General features: G+C 43.5%; 1 protein-coding gene across 4 annotated transcripts in view; it reads left to right on the plus strand.

The window, feature by feature from the left end:
• The window catches only part of LYPD6B (LY6/PLAUR domain containing 6B), a 177,521-nt gene that overhangs the window by 115,189 nt on the left and 46,835 nt on the right, over positions 1–15,497 (plus strand). For all 4 annotated transcript variants that reach the window (XM_045479762.1, XM_045479755.1, XM_045479761.1 and 1 more), the window contains one exon: positions 11,612–11,684. The gene's annotated coding sequence lies outside the window, so the exon portion shown is untranslated. The remainder of the gene's footprint in view (positions 1–11,611; positions 11,685–15,497) is intronic.

The raw sequence follows: 15,497 nt of genomic DNA on the forward strand, positions 1-15,497 counted from the left end.
TTCTTGACCCTTGAGCCTTCCTGTGGCTTCCTGATTCCGGTGGCCCTTCTACTCCTGGCCACTTCTCTGTCTCATCAGCTTGCTCTTCATGTGCTCTGCCCTAAATACATGCATCCCTGAAGGACATGCCCAAGGGTCTCTTCTCTCTCTTCTGAAACAAACGTATCCAGCTCCACGTGCACGGCTGTTACTTGTAAGTAGGGAATCCTGGATCTGTGTTAAGATCCCCAACCTTCTCCCTTGATTTAATCTAGCTCCTATAAATGCTTGTTAGAGATACTTATGTGAAGAACCTGCAGAAATCTCAGATGCACATGTCTAAAACCAAATCCATCTTTTCTCCCACGGGCAGCTCTTGGGTTTCTGTGTTTTCCATTTTTGTTAAGCGTGTCACTGTCCTCCAACTCATTCAAGTTAAAATCCTTAGGGCCATTTATTACTTACAACTTCTCACCCCAGATTCTAATTCATTGCAAGTTTCTATTGCTTTTACCTTCACAGGGTATCAAAATCTGTCCCCTGTCTTTTTTTTTTTTTTTAATTCAATTTAGTCAACAACAGTGTTGTCTTGGCTTCAGGAGTAGAACGCTATAATTCATTTCTTACATATGACACCCAGTGCTCATCCCACAAAGTGCTCTCCTTAATACCCATCACCCATTTAACCTATCCCCCTACTCACCTCCCCTCCAGCAACCCTCAGTTCTCTGTATTTAAGAGTCTCCTATGGTTTGCCTCCCTCTGTTTTTATCTTATTTTCCTTCCCTTACACTACGTTTATCTGTTGTGTGTTTCAAATTCCATTTATGAGTGAAATCATATGACATTTGTCCTCCTCTGCCTGATTTGTTTTGCTAAGCATAATACCCTCTAGTTCCATCCACGTTGTTGCAAATGGCAAGATTTCATTTTTTTTTTCATTGCTGAATAGTATTCATTTGTGTATATATACCACATCTTTCTCCATTCATCAGTCAATGGATGTTTGGGCTCTTTTCATAATTTGGCTATTGTTGATAGTGCTGCTATAAATATAGCACATGTGCCTTTTCCAATCAGCACTCCTGTATCCTTTGGATAAATACCTAGTAGTACAATTGCTGGATTGTAGGGTAGTTCTATGTCCCCTGTCTTTTGTTAACATTTGCATTGACCTTGCTTAGGACTGCGTCACCCCTGCTTGAATTATCATTCTTGCTGTTCTTCCTACCTCTGCTTGATCTTCTCTTTGATTCATCTTCTACTCCCGTGACTCCCCAGTCCAGGTCTGGTGACATCAAAATGAACAGGAAGTTTTTAAAAACTTCATATTTCTAGACACCTCTGCTCAGGGACTGTGATTCATTAGATCTAGGTGGGATGCAGGGATCTGAATTTTTAAAGATTCTTCCAGTGAGTAAGGCAAATTTAGAGCAATGTTTGCTAAATGTATTGTGATTAAAAAAAATTTTTTTTTTCAACGTTTATTTATTTTTGGGACAGAGAGAGACAGAGCATGAATGGGGGAGGGGCAGAGAGAGAGGGAGACACAGAATCGGAAACAGGCTCCAGGCTCTGAGCCATCAGCCCAGGGCTCGAACTCACGGACCGCGAGATCGTGACCTGGTCTCAGGCGCCCCTGTATTGTGATTTTAACACAAAAAGCAATATTATATAGTTTTTATGGACATACACATGTATCTACGTGTTTCTTTCTTTGTATCAACATGGACCAGAAGGATATGCCCTGAAGGGAAGTGTTTATTTCTGGGGAAGGGAACGAAAAGGAACTCAAGAATATTTGTCTTATTTATCTTAAAAATTCTAAAGCCAAAATGGCAAAGCATCAACATGATTTTATTGTGAATGGAAAATTGTCATATTACGTGTACTTTCCTTCTATATTAAGCAATTTTGGAATTCTACAGATGATTCTGATACCTATCCAGTTCAGGTCCTGTAGTACTGTATAAGTGCTCAGCTAAAGATGCAGATGTGACCACATCATACCTGTTTGAAAGCCTTCCATGACGCCCATCTCCTACAGAGTCCATTTCAAATTCCTTGGCATAGTATTCGAGATGCTGGCCTACCTTTCTAGCCTTGTCTTCCGTTACCCACCATTCAGTCAGTCAGTGGGCCAGAAAGCTCTGTTCTTCATGGAAGCTGGAAAATGCCGTTTGCTTTCCCTGGGCTCTTGTACAGATGCTGCTGCTTCTGTACTTTATTCTCTTCCCTGACGAACCACTTTTTACTCATTGTTTATTCTTCAAGATCTCTCTTAGGTTCTACTTCTTCTAGGAAACTCTTTTCCTTTTTAAAATTCCCTTTCTGTATTTCCCACAGAATTTCATCTATATTGCTTCTATGATGTTTATAATATTGTATTAGCCTTCGTTATCCACCTTTGTGTGTCCCTGTCCTCAAATGTAACCTGCTTGAAGGCAGAGACTATATTATTTCCTTGATGTATCTTTTCTTAAGTGTATTTATTTTGAGAGAGAGCCATGAGTAACAGGGGAAGAGAGAGGGGGAGAGAGACAGAGAGAGAGGATCCCAAGATGACAGCTCTGCACTGTCAGTGTGGAGCCAGACGCAGGGCTTGATCCCCACAAACCATGAGATCATGACCTGAGCCAAAATCAAGAGTTAGATGCTTAACCGGCTGAGCCACCCAGGCGCCCCTCAATATAACTTTTATTGATCAGCTATTTCTGAGCACATGTGACATGCAAGGTGCTGTTCTAGATTATGGGGGAGATGGACATGAGTAAAGCAGAGTTCTACCCAGACTCTGTTACAAGTTTTGTGATAAGTGTTCAAGTCTCTACAGGGAGGGGAGAGAACATGCCTTCTCTGTCTGGCAGACTTTTAAATTTTAAAAGTCCAATGTGGCTGATGAAACTCACTAAAGACTCATAGATGAGTTGTCTTTTGAGTTGAGCTATTCTGTGTAAGACATGGACAGGGGGACATAAGTCAAGATAGAAGCTTGTTGAATTAATGAATAAATCCTAGGTGGAGGGACTTGAAAGTCTTGGAGGAACTTTGAGTTCTACTTAAGATCACTCAATGATTTACTTCACTGCCACTGGACAAAGTGGAGGGGAGCAGTGGAAAATAAGGCTAAGGGTGGGTTCGGGCTCCTTCTACTGGACCTGGATGCTAAACTGTACAGAGATTGGGCTTCATTTGGTTAGATGCCACTGAAAGTTTGGGGGCAGGGTTGCGGCAGGCTTGGGCTCTGTTGAAAGCAGCAGCGTAGGGCATGGCAGTTAAGGAAGCTGGCAGAGCAGGTAGGAGACAGGAGACTCAAGCTGGGGGCAGGCTGGTTAGGCATCAGGCCTGGAAAACGGGGGACAGGCATAAGTACTTTTGTAGAATAGAACTGATTGAACTGTACTTCATCACTGCAAATTATGGAGCTGATTGGAACTGGGGAGCAAGTAGGTGAACGCCCTTGACCATGACTCAAAGAGTTCAGCCTGGGTCCTGAGTAGGAAATGAGTCCATTAATATGAAGAAGAGCATTGGGAAGAAGATGGGGTCTTCTGGTACAGAGGATATGTTCTGACTTCGAATTTTAGTGGGTTTAATAGTATTCTCCAAACTAGATATATCTAGGTCCTAACCCCCAGTACCTGTGAATGTGACCTTATTTGGAAATAGGGTCTCTGTGGGGCACATGGGTGGCCCGGTCATTTAAAGGTCCAACTCTAGGGGCGCCTGGGTGGCGCAGTCGGTTAAGCGGCCGACTTCAGCCAGGTCACGATCTCACGGTCCGTGAGTTCGAGCCCCGCGTCAGGCTCTGGGCTGATGGCTCAGAGCCTGGAGCCTGTTTCCGATTCTGTGTCTCCCTCTCTCTCTCTGCCCCTCCCCCGTTCATGCTCTGTCTCTCTCTGTCCCAAAAATAAATAAACGTTGAAAAATTAAAAAAAAAAAAAAAAAAAAAATAAAGGTCCAACTCTTGATTTCAGTTTGGGTCATGATCTCTCAGTCATGAGATAGAGCCCTGAGTCGAGCTCCGTGTCAGGCTCTTTGCTGGGGATGGAGATCGCTTAAGATTCTCTCCCTGTCTCTGCTCCTCCTCTGCTCATGCACTAGCATGCGCTCTCTTTCTCAAAAAAAAAAAAAAAAAAAAAAAAAAGTCTTTGCAGATGTAAACAAGTTAAGGATTTTAGGATGAGCTCATGCTGGATTTAGGGTGAGCCCTAGGTCCAGCGGCAGGTGTCCTGAGAAGAGAGAGGGAGATGTGACCAGAACCCAGGAAAAGGGCATGGGCAGATAGAGGTACAGAGTGTAGGTACAGTTATACAGACACACACAACGGAGTGTCAGCAGCCACCAGAGAGTAGGAGGGACATGGGCTCTCTCTGAGCTTCCAGAGGGCTTTGGCCCTGCTGACACCTTGATTTTGGACTTCTGGCCTTCAGAACTGTGAGAAAATAAACATTTGTTGTTTCAAGTCACTGAATTTGTGGTATTTTGTTACAGCAGTCCGAGGAAACATACAGATATGCTCAGATTTTAAAACAGGACAAGAATTTACCAACCTTGAAGCTCATCTGCAATTTTGCTGTCTTCTATGATCGATCCATTGGATCCTCTGTGGACATTCTTGTGACGATCCTGTTGGTGTTCTCAGTTCGGTGAGGGGGTGGGGGTCAGAGAGAGGAGGGAGTTGTGCTTTTTATTAAATGAAGCAGGTAGAGTGGATTTTCTCTTTTCCAGGGAAAACTGTTTCAAAAGCAAGCAGCGAAAAAAAAGTTAATGAACCCTTACCGAGTTTGCATTTTGTGTCCAACACTATTCTCGGCCCCAAAAAGGAGATAAGAATAAGATTCTCTATAGACTCTTGAGGTGCTCACAACTCAGTACTTGAAACAGAGCCATTAGCAAACTGAATGTGTAATAAGTTGTTAGAGGTATAAGGAAGATTGACCTGGATAAGGAACCTTATTTTATTTTATTTTATTTTATTTTATTTTATTTTATTTTATTTTATTTTATTTTAATTAATTGGATACTTAAATATTCATCATTGAGTTTCATACTGAGTGACAGAGTCACTCAACGGTATGTGTCCCTTGATTCCATTAAGGTCAAATTACCCCTTGGTTGAAGGCACGATGCATGCTGATTTAACAGCAGAGCCCTGGAATTTGTAGGCTGAGAAATCATCCTTCCTTTTCTCACTTCCTTGCTAGGAAAATGATGTGCAGCACGCAGAATCAGCAGGGGGTGGGAGCACAATCACCCTCCGGTAATGGGAACTGAATAAATTCAAGTGCTGTCTTATCTAAATGGTTTGACAAGTTCCCATTCGCCTGGCTAATTGCATCAGTCTGTTCTCCTTTTTCTTCCATGGGGCTGGGACTTGGCAGGCTTGAGTGTTAGCCTGAGTGTTAGTGGTCCCCTGCCACTGGAATGCACCCTGGACAGGAGCCCCCACCCCATGACCACAGTCCAGAGAGGACCCAGGAGCCTTGTTTGCTGACCCCAGGAGTGCTTGGGGGTATTACTTCTAATAGATTTCACATTTGTTTCAGGACACTCCAGGCAAAGCCGTGTCGAGCTTGTGTTGGCTTGGGGAGGTAGCCAGAGCGAGACTGAGAGCTGGAGGAAACTAACGGAGCTGGAACATGAGCACAGGCTAGGTGCCCCCTTGTGCCTCCTCTGTCACTGGTGACTTACTGCCAACAGTCCAGTCTCTGGTTCAGTCTGTGGTTCCTCCCCTGAGTGCAATGCAGTCTCCTTCAAGCCATAGCACCTGGAGCCAGACCCAATGCCTACCTATGCTATAGGCCAAACATTATCTATGGAGAACGAAAATTAGGCTATGGTGTTCATGGCTCCCAGCACTAACAAAGGACTTCGGCTCTCCTGTATGAACTTCTCCAGTGAAGTAGAAAGTAATTACTTGTAATCGTTTTGAGACAACTGGGAGTCCTCTTGCCCCTGATAATCTCTTGCTCTGGACTTGTTTCTGTAATGTGCAAGGCTCTCTGGTGCCCAACCTCTCCTTTCCTTTTAAAAAGAGAGGGAACTAATGTGGGTTAAAGCATCTGAGCCAGCCTTAGGTATTAAGGCAAGAGAAATTTAGACATGGTTTCTGGGAAAAGTATCTTAAAAATTTTTGCAGGCTGACTTCTGGTTAGTAGAGAGCATTTGGGAAAGGCAGAGTTCCTATAGTTTTGGAAGTCAGAGGTCTTGGGACAGGCATTGGTCCCCTGTTTTATAGTTGGGGTCCTCAGGGTATTTGTGAGGTGTTCTTACTTGTCACTTTGGATTTAGAGATTGCCCTGGTTGGGGATAAGGAAATGAATGACAGCAAGGCCCTTAGGAGTAGGAGACAGAGTGTCCTTGCCACCTGTACAGTCTCTTCTCTGGAAATCAGAGGAGAAAGAAAAGGGGAAGGAGTATTAGTTGTCTTGGGCTGCCATAATAAGTACCACAGACTAGGTGGCATAATCAACAGAAATCTCTTATCTCACAGTTCTGGAGCCTGGAAGTCTGAGATGAACGTGTAGGCAGCTTTGGTTTCTTCTGAGGTCTCTCTCCTTCACTTCCCATGGTCCTCTTTGCCCTGTGTCGTCACATGATCTCCCCTCTGTACAGGTCTGTGTCTAAATTACTTCTTATAAGGACAGCAGTCGTATTGGTTTAGGGCCCACCCTAAGCACCTCATTTTAATTTAATCACCTATTTAAAGACCTTGTCTCTAAGTATAGTCACATTCTGAGGTACCAGGGGGTTAGGACTTCAACATATGAATTTTGGAGGAAAGAGGATACAATTCAGCCCATAACAGAAAGTAATTGGCATTCTACCAAGTTCAAGTTTAATTTTGTATCTTCTGATGAACCCTGATTGCCTTATTGGGTTCTCATCTTTGAAAATGGATCCAGGCCACGGGACAATATTTTTGAGAGTATGTGTGTGTTTACACACAAGAAAGGTTTGAATGAACTTAACAAAAGTTGGAGGATCTGAATGATTACCACAGATGAAATTTTCATACTCAAGTTGTGCCCCCATCCACATCCCAAATGCATATTATTGATGCCCTTGGAAGAGGGGTAGAGTAATTACTTGTGACAGAGAACTGAGTGCCTTCTCATGCTGGGGTTTCCTGATTAGACTAGTTGGAGATTCCTTCACTTTAGCATCCTACTTTCAGCCTGTTTGGGGCCGGCTTCTACAACCCATGGAAATATCTCTTGTTTCAGAGGCAATGGACTCTTTACCTATATACTAAAAGGCACAATCTTAACAGTGTTCATTTTGTGTTTATCTACAAAAAACTCTTGCTTTTGAAGTCTGTCTTAAAAAACATACAGGAAGGGGGCATCTAGGTGGCTCATTTGGCTGAGTGTCTGACTTCGGCTCCGGTCACGATCTCTCATTTCTTGAGTTTGAGCCCCATATCGGGCTTGCTGCTGTCAGCTCAGACCCCACTTCAGATCCTCTCTCTCTCTCCCTCCCTCCCTCCCCGACTTGTGTACTCTCAAAATAAGTATTTTGTTTAATGTTTATTCATTTTTGAGAGAGACAGCATGCTTAGTCAGATGCTTAACCCACTGAGCCACCTAGGTGCCCCTCACAATAAATAAAACGTTAAAAACACACAGGAGGAACTCCAGGCTAAATTGTCTATATTTTTGTAAAACCACTGTTGTTGGTCGGATGACATAGTCCCTGTCAACCGAACACAAAAGTAGTAATGAACTTCAGCTCAGCCAATTGTTAACAATCTGGGATGACAGCAGATCCTCCCAGCTGAGAAGTTTATGCCGAACAAAATGGCCTTGATCCTCTGTGGTTCTTGATTTTTGCCTGCAATTCCCTCATCAGTGTACAGAATTGGTTGTTTCTTTTTTTTTTTTTTTTTTCAACGTTTATTTATTTTTGGGACAGAGAGAGACAGAGCATGAATGGGGGAGGGGCAGAGAGAGAGGGAGACACAGAATCGGAAACAGGCTCCAGGCTCCGAGCCATCAGCCCAGAGCCCCACGCGGGGCTCAAACTCATGGACCGCGAGATCGTGACCTGGCTGAAGTCGGACGCTTAACCGACTGCGCCACCCAGGCGCCCCCAGAATTGGTTGTTTCTTGTCAACCCCCCGTGGACGTCTTTTGATGACTCATCCTGGGCCACTTTTGTGAATTCAGGTGTGTGGTGGCGTCCCCCCTTGGCACCACCTGCTCTTTTATACCCTCGAAAGGTGAAAACCGGAGTGAGGTGCAGGTTCTCGCTTTCTCTTTCAACTGTTACACTGTCTTGCTGGGGAGGTGCTGTGGAAACACCCATGTTTCCACACAGAAGGCTTGTTCCCTGATGAATGTGCCTAGAAATGCAAAGCTGATGCATGGCAAGCCAGCTACGGGAAGATGTGCTTTTCTAGTTGATTCTGTCAGGGTATTTTATCTGCAGGGATGGAAGTTTCTGGCTGTTGACATCAGCTGCTCGGCTAGAAGCTCATTATCACTGGGTCGGGGGTCAAGAATGACACTGTGTAAGCTGTGGGCACCATGATAAGAAGCACTGTGGAGCACACTGGCCGCATAGTGGGGGTACTCTGGTCTCGCTTCAGCTTTGAACATGAAGAACATTCATTAAGATTGTGCGGGAGATTCCCCTAACCCTTAGGGAGGAAAAACTACTTAGACTTTTGTTTCCTTGCTGCTGCTACCGGTTCTGAAACGAGGATTCATGTGATTAATTGGCTCCTTGTGGAGTAGCACTTCTGGCTCTTACATACTGTTCTTAGAATAAAGTTAATGTTTAAAAAATCAAACTTCTCACATTGTAAATATTCAATACTTGTTGAATTAATTATATTAAAAAAATCATTCCAGGGTAAACAAAACATGGTAAATGCTAGCAATGGAATATTATTCAGCCATAAAAAATGGAATTCTGGTACATGGTCTAACATGGATGGACCTTGAAAACATGCTACGTGAAATACTCGATGGGCAAATATTACATTGCTTCACTTATGTGAGGTACCAAGTAGACAAACTTAACAGAGACAGGAAGTAGGATAGGTGTTACCCGGGGCTGTAGGAGGGGGCGGTGGGGTCTCATTGTTAATGGATACAGAGATTCTGTTTGGGATAGTGAAAAAGTTCTGGAAATGGATGGTGGTGATGGTTGGATGACATTGTAGATATAGTTAGTGCCACACACAGTTTTACACTTAAAAATAGTTAAAATAGGGGAGCCTGGGTGGCTCAGTTAAGCGTCTGCCTCCTGATTTTGGTTCAGGTCAGGATTTCACGGTTGGTGGGTTCTAGCCCCACGTGGGCTCTGTGTGGACAGTGCAGAGCCTGCTTGGGTTTTTCTCTCTCCCTCTCTCTTTGACCCTCATGTGCATGTGTGCGTTCTCTCTCTCTCTCTCTCTCTCTCTCTCAAAAACTTAAAAAATAGTTAAAATAGTAAATTTTTTGTTATGTGTATTTTACCACAATAAAAAAGTCTTGAAAATTGATTCCAGTGCAGGAAGGATCTATAAGACTTCTACAGACTCAAACATAGTTAAACCTTCCCTTTTTTAGACATGCATCGCCTGAGCTTTATTAACCTGTCTGAAGGCAGTTTTTCGGTGGCTCTGCCCCTGATCATCAGTGGAGAAAACCTGTACTCCAGGCAGTTGCCAGGGAACACAGCCTAAGGTAGTGTAGGCCACTTCCCACCCAGCTTTGCAGTGGGAGAAATATTTCTGGGAAATATCTCAAAGGATTTGGGGTTCATTAACTCTTCCAGAAATTCTCATTTTTATCCCTGGATCAAGCCAGATGATCAGATTGCTGTGTGCTTGGGCTTCTTTTTGGCCTTGTTAAATCACATTAGTGAATTGTGCTTTGGCATCGTGTCTCACTGAGGGATGCAGTTAAGAGGCAATATAGGAGACTCTCTATATACGTAGAGGCCCTTCTAATTACTTGGCCTCCTGACCCTTCAGTGTGGATGTTAAAGGATACTTGAAGAATTTACCCAAGGAGGGGAAGGTTAACACCTGGGGACAGATTTTCTTTCTTCTTTCTTCCTCCTCCTCCTGCTTTTCCTCCTGCTCCTGCTCCTCCCTGTCCCTCCTCCTCCCTCCTCCTCCTCCTTCTTCATTTGTTTATTTTGAGAGGGTGGGAGGGCGCAAAATCCCAAGAGAGGGAGATAGAGAATCCCAAGTAGGCTCGTGCTGTTAGTGCAGAGCCCAACATGGGGCTTGAACTCACAAACCGTGAGATCATGACCTGAACCGAAACCAAGAGTCAGATGCTTAACCAACTGAGCCACCCAGGCACCCACCTTGGGAGAAATTTCTTAACAACAAAAAAAGGCTAACAGTCTTGAAGTGCTTACTTTGTATTTTATCTTCAAGTCCACGTGATTATCTTGTGTCTTTTTCCTTCATTGTGTTGGCCGATAGGATGCTCAGAACCTAATTTATCAACCACATCAAGAAATAGTTTAATACCTTACAAAATACATTTCTGTGGACTAATTTTCCTCATGCTCTAGTCTCTTTTCTGTGTTGTCCTCATGTTGTGTACATATTTTATAAATTAAGGCATTTTTTTCTTGACATTAGATGGTATATTAGAGTTCTGCAGAGAAACCTGACCAATAAGGTGCGTGTGGGTGTGTGTCTAGTGATTGATCAATAGATTGATTTTTAAGGAATTGACTCCCATGATTATGGAGGCTGGCAAGTCCAAAATTTGCAGAAAAGGCTGGAGACACAGGGAAGAGTTCATGTCCTAATCTCAAGTCCAAAGGTGCATAGAGGCAGCATTCTCTCTTCCTAAAGGAACCTCAGTCTTTACTCTTAAGGCTTCAGCTGGTTGGATGAGGCTCACCCATGCCACCAGGCTCACCCATAATCTGCTTTACCCAGTCTACTGATGTGAATGTTGATCACATCTAAAAAATACCTTTACAACAATGTCTACACTTGTGTTTGACCAAACAACTGGGCACCATAGCCCAGTCAAGTTGATTAAACACATGAAATTGGCATCACAGATGAGGGCTATAAATATATAATAGGATTTCCTTAGAATTGGGCACAATTGTTGTCTTTTACATTTGCAGATTTGAGTGCTTGTAGAAGAAGATTGCACTTCCCTCCCACCCCCTTATTTGGGTTCAAGTCTCGTTTGTCATTATTTCATCAGCTGGTAGGGCTGTCTTCCAAAGCAGGGTTAGTTAAATGGCATAGAGTCTTCTTTGTGTGCGGACGTGTTGAGTGTGTGAATGCTCTGACCTGCCAACATACCCTGATATATGTAAGTGTTATACAAAGTTCTGCCAGCTCCTTGGTAAACAGCCATTTTTGTGGAGGGACGTGATGAAGTGTATGATTTCACCAGTTATTACCATTCCCAATTAGGCCCCAGGTGTGTGTTAATAAAAAAGTTAGCTCACTCTCTGTAACTTTAACAGTCTCACCTGACTCGATTCCAGGGATTTCATTCATTTGTATTGTTCAATTGATTATGTTGCTGCTGTTGTAGTCTGAAAGGTCTTCAAACATCCAGAGACCTGCTTTTTGTTAGAAAACTTTCCAGATGTGGAGGAATGTAACTCTTCGCCAGCAGTGGTTCTTACCTTATCTTTTTATCTTTGGTAGGCTGGTTACTTTGTTTGGGCACAGACCTCATCACCATTGGAGAGAGGAGCCTGACAGCCGTGTTCTCTCTGAGGTAAGAATGGAAGCGATTGCAGACAGTCGTTGGCTTTTCATTTGGGAGCTCAGGGTTAGATGATCAGGGATCCACGCGGACTCTGGAACATCTTGGGACTCTACCTTTTCCCCGTCTCCTGGGTGATTTGCCATGTATTCTAGTCCATCCTAACCATGCGTTGCTCACTTGGTCCTGGGATTTGGAAGGCAGATTTTGGCTTAAGTCCTGTTTCTGGTGAACCCAAGGAGGGAGTCCCCATGCCCAGGGAATGATTAGCGGATGAAAGACTTCTCTGTTTCCCACATACTAATTTGGTCAATTACAAGAGCATCTTCTAGAGGAACTATCCCACTGATGGGGGCAGGAATATGTGGGGGATAGGGAGTGATGCTCAGAAATGTCTATATCAAGTGAAATACATTGCTAACTCTCCTTAGTTAACTGTGTGTATTAATTATTGAGCATTTGTAATTATAGAACATCTAAATGTTAAAGATTAGAAAATATTTCCTGATCCAAAAGAGGATGAAGGTGTTACCCCAACAAAGAAGAGGCAAGAGCATGTTTGTCTACTTGGGCATGTTTAAAGTTGTACGTTTTACTGAGGACTGCTTTTTATTTCATTCATTTTTGCCCTTGTGGGTTTAGGTATGGTGCTTAATACACATGTTGACCAGGTTCATTTGTCAGGCCTCTCTTTTCTCAATGAAAAAAACCAAAAAACAAAACTGAATTTGAGGTCTGGTTATTTGATGTCAGGCAGCCAAGGCCACAGAATGTCTCTTTGAGGTTTCAGGGACCTGAACCTGATCTATGGAGGAATCTTCTTCCTGGTGTGGGCTATTAGCTCCTAGCCCAGAAACCTTTTGCCTTGCAAACAGACCTCCCATCTTGCATCTGATGCGTGGGGGAGGCAGCCTCCAAGGGAAGTTGTCTCCCATCAGAGCTGATGGGGCCAGAAATCTTCCTGTTTCTTGTCTAAAGAGCAGATAGAATTATTAGCATCCATGTTTGTTAATGATAATTACATGTTTCAAGTACAAAGCAGAATTCTGTAGAATATCTACTAAGATGGTTTACTCCTTGCCTTTGTAAAAGGGATGACATTGTATTATCCTAATTAGGCCCCAAAAAACATGTAGGAATCTGTATGTTATCACTGTTTCCCCCAGGGCGTGCTGGGTGGTGTGTAATCTGTTACTTCAACTTAAGAGTCTACTACTAATAAACCGAAAGAGTATGGAGATGAGAGAAGGGACGGGCCAACAGTGAGATATATGGAGAGCTTTGGGCTGTCTTCCAAAGCAAGGAAACTTAATGCCTTTTTAGTTACAGCGTTAAACAGTATTAGGAACATCATAATACTGATAAGCATAATAATGATAACAATGGCAATAAAAAATAATAACTCTATTAGCACCTCTGTCACCATCATCATGACAGCTAACACTGGCTGGCTCCTACTTTCTGCCAGGCGCTAGACTAAGCATTTTGTTTTCTCTCTCCATATGCACGGCTTTCCTATGAAGAAGGTCCTACTAGTGCCCACCTTTTGCGGTTGAGGAAGTGGAGGATTAAATGAAGTAGGTGAGCTGCCCAAAAGTTAGCCAAGCCGGAAGTGGCAGACCAGGAATATAACTGACCGAACAGCACAGAGCAGAGTCCAAGCACGCTGAGGCTTTGACCCACCTGCAGACATTCGGGGCTGGCACTCCACCTGACTTTCACGCTTGCCCCTGCTCACATGCCCTTTGCCTCCTGACCACCACCTGTCGCCAACAGTGTGTCTCTTCCCAGTGAGTTGGCCAAGACATTAAAAAATATATATGTAGTCCAAAAATGCGGGGGCGGGGTGGGGGTGCATGGGTGGCTCAGTCGATGGAACATCCAACTTTGGCTCAGGTCATGATCTCACAGTTCATGAGTTTAGATGCCACATCGGGCTCTCTGCTATCAGTGCAGAGCCTGCTTCGGATCCTCCCTCCCTGCCTCCCTCCCTCTCTCTCTATCTCCCACTCCCCTACTTACTTTCTTTTGTTCCCACTCTCTCAGAAAAATGAATAAACATCTTAAAAAATTAAAAAAGGGGCGCCTGGGTGGCGCAGTCGGTTAAGCGTCCGACTTCAGCCAGGTCACGATCTCGCGGTCCGTGAGTTCGAGCCCCGCATCAGGCTCTGGGCTGATGGCTCAGAGCCTGGAGCCTGTTTCCGATTCTGTGTCTCCCTCTCTCTCTGCCCCTCCCCCGTTCATGCTCTGTCTCTCTCTGTCCCAAAAATAAATAAATAAACGTTGAAAAAAAAATTAAAAAAAAAAGAATATTAAAGAATGTTTGGTTTGTAGGGAACAGCAGAAAGATGAAGAATTCTCCCAGTTTTAAAAGATGCCAGCGTTACAGTCACGAACATGTTAGTGTGTTTTACTGCTGTTTTTACCTTTGTGTATGGTTTGTTCACATAGTTCCTATGGATTTAAGTTTTGAAATTGAACAAGTATTGTGCTTTTGTCTCACTAGCCTATTTTAAGGGCTGCTGAGCATTTGAGTGTATGTGGTTAGAGGGCTCTTTAGTTAATTCCACAAGAAGTTGTATCTTTGGGTTCTTCCCATGTGACAAGTGCAGAGTTTCTGCTCATTATGTTGGAAAGCTAGTGTGTCTACTACAAGATGGGTTAGAATTATGGGGTATCTCTGTGCTCTCACGCTGTAAATACCTTGTGTCTTGAGACGGGTCTCTATGGCGTTGGTGGAAGTCCTATTGGACTGAGACCAGGAGACCCAGATTTGGCTCTGCATTGAAACCGGTTGTGAATTCTTGGGTAAATTACTTCATTTTAGTATCTTCATCTGCAGACCAGTTACATCCACTCAGCTCTGTGATTCCATGAAATCAGTTTTCTGAACTCCCTTGATTTATAACGTGATCAGTTCCAATCGGTGCAGCAATTTGGGCATGGCTCAGCTGGATTACTCTGAATTGCTTCAAGCAGGAAATTTTATTTTTCGAGATAACCAGACCTGTAAGCTCTTGGAATGTGGAATGTCTTAGCTACTTTTATATAATCCTTGCTATCTTCACTCCTGTGCTTTCCTCCTGCCTCAACTTTCTCATTTCTAGACACCCACAGAACTGTATGGTACAAAGTATGTGCTCAACAAATATGGCATGAATAAACAAATACGTGGACGGATAAATGCTACTGGTCTTCACCTGAGAAACTTTAGCACTACGGGTCATCCAACTTACCAAATTAATAAGATTGCTTTCATTTAGATGTGGTGGTTTTGCTTATAACAGACAGGAACTTAAGCTTCCGAAGTCTCTCCTAATGTATTTCAGAGTGATTCTCCTACAAAGTTGATTATCAGTTCTTACCACATGTTACAGATGACAGAACACTGACTTATAGAACTTGGCATTTTTTTCCCCCTTTTGTATTGTGGGGTGAGATAGGTTTTTTGGTTTGTCACAGCAAAATCGAAGCTTGGAATGTGATCATTCTCTTGCTGTGACCAGCAGAAAAAATGAAGATGTTCTGGGCTCCCTGTATTCTTGGAGCCACATAGCAGGACCGTGGGGCTTATATGGTTGATTCTGACTGGCTCCCCCTTATTCTCACTTGGTGATGCTGACCTTGAATTGGTTTGCTTGTGCCTTGAAGGCATCTACCCACTTCATCATATGATATCTAAGACACATGGTATAAAGCTACCTCCAGGGAAGCCATATCTTGCCATTTCGGGCCCTGGATTGTATCGTGGACTAAAGGGAACAAAATCCTTTTTTCCATGCCATCCACCTTACCCTCTGCAAGGACCTAATTTGGCCCCTTCCT

This window comes from Leopardus geoffroyi, chromosome C1 (assembly GCF_018350155.1).
Source record: "Leopardus geoffroyi isolate Oge1 chromosome C1, O.geoffroyi_Oge1_pat1.0, whole genome shotgun sequence".
NCBI classification, from domain to species: Eukaryota; Metazoa; Chordata; class Mammalia; order Carnivora; family Felidae; genus Leopardus; species Leopardus geoffroyi.